This window comes from Haemaphysalis longicornis, unplaced genomic scaffold (genome assembly GCF_048455015.1).
Source record: "Haemaphysalis longicornis isolate Haplotype H1 unplaced genomic scaffold, Haemaphysalis longicornis Haplotype H1 scaffold_12, whole genome shotgun sequence".
Classification (NCBI taxonomy): Eukaryota; Metazoa; Arthropoda; class Arachnida; order Ixodida; family Ixodidae; genus Haemaphysalis; species Haemaphysalis longicornis.
In genome coordinates, this window is record NW_027526225.1 from 77,111,102 (window position 1) to 77,112,913 (window position 1,812).

A 1,812-nucleotide genomic window follows, 5' to 3' on the forward strand; every position below is an offset into this window, starting at 1 on the left:
GCCTACGCTAAATCGGCGTACGCGTGAAAAATTTCTCCCAAGGAATTATTCGGTTTTTGTACTCAACCACGTATCAGAGGGCCCTCATCACACAAAGTCGTGGATACGGTTCGGGTGCACTTGCCTCGACATCCGCGGCGGCAACCAACTGCCACGTCGGACGTATGAGCGCGTTCGCAGCCGCGGTTTCATTCTCCGGTGATGCAAAGTGCTCGAGGGCAGGTAGAGCGCCACCATGTAATGCGAGTGCGAATAATAATAGAGAGCTTTAGAATAACGTACGCAACCGTACGCAAACAGTTAGCGAACGCTATTTCTTTGCGTTGCTCTCACGGCGCATGCGCCGTACGTTAAGCCGCTTCTGCGTTTAGCGGACGGAAGCCGAGCGGACGCTATTTCAGCGAAATAGCGTGCGTACGTGAGGCCGCTTGCGTTTCCAACATGGCGGCAAGTAGCCCGGCAAGCATCCACGATTCCGCTTTTCTGTAGACAGTAATTTGCTCCCGATGAACCAAGTTCTTTGCCCCTGTGTTTTTAAATACGTCGAGTGCTTAGCACATCGCCCCTCGCGCAGCTCCGTATCGTCGTGACATCGCTGATTGCCCGAACGAAGCTTCGTAGCCAGGCCAGTGACCGAAGCGGTGTGTGTGTGTTGTGGGTGCGTTCGCGATGAAATGCGACGTTGTGTTTCTGCGGGTGGACAGTGCTTCCCATGCTCTGGATTATCTTTCTCGAGCGACGTACGACTCAACCTCGCATCGGGTATGTACAGTGTACGTGGCTAAAAGCCCTCTCGGCTTGAGCGCCAGTGTTAAGTGACTTGCTGTTCGACCCCGCAAACCGCGCGCGAGGTGAGTGCCGAATTTACGACGGACAGGAGGAGGCAACCGATCGCCGTTCGATCGCAGTTCAGACTTGCAACGCATGTCGTGACGTCGTGTTCGTTCGAAACGCCTATCTGGATTGTTTTGAAGTGGAATAAAATGTATGCGTCAAACCCAGGCATTCGGTTCAGGGCGTTCTGTGCGATTGCACGAAAGAAGTTCCGCGGGACTTCAACAGTGTCTTTATGGAACGTACTCAGGTAAGAGAATATTCATGCCGTGCTGTGGCAGTGTTGCATTCAGTACTAACGGGAAAGCGTTTGTTTACAATTGTTTGGATAGTCGTAAAATCTCCAAGCACTCCGGCACTCCGCTCGCAGATCAGCCGGCGAGTCATTTCGCAAAACATTAGGTAGATGGCACCGTGTGCATTACCGTGCCGCTACGCAAAACTGATGAGACGCTCTACTAAAACTCCGCTCGCGGTGTTTAGGTAGTGGGACGCAAAAATTTATCGTTTAGCGTACTCAAAGGTAACAAACGCTGTACTAAAACTCTCTAATATATCTGTTGACGCCACTGCTGATAATCGGGTTGAAACGCAGCGGACGATGGAAGCTGCTGTTTTTTTTTTTTCTGCGAGTCACGGGTGCAAAGCGTGTGCGCTGGCACAGTGTCCGCGGATATGGCGGTTTTCAGTGTTGGCAAGCGAAGAAATCACCCGCTAAACTTTTCATTGAATACCATACGGGACGTTTCACGAAGGATCGTACTCTTTAGAATCAATCTTCGCTTTCGATCATCTGTATCGACACCGCTATAAAGTTTCCTAAATTTAAACGCAATACCGCGTTTAAAGAGGACCAAACAAATACCCCGAACCACGCTGAAATTTAAGCTGCCGTGCTTATATGGGTCGTGCGAAGGTAGAAATATCCAATTTGAAGCTCCCTATATGTGATGTGCTTTCATCCGGCGGCATGCAGCC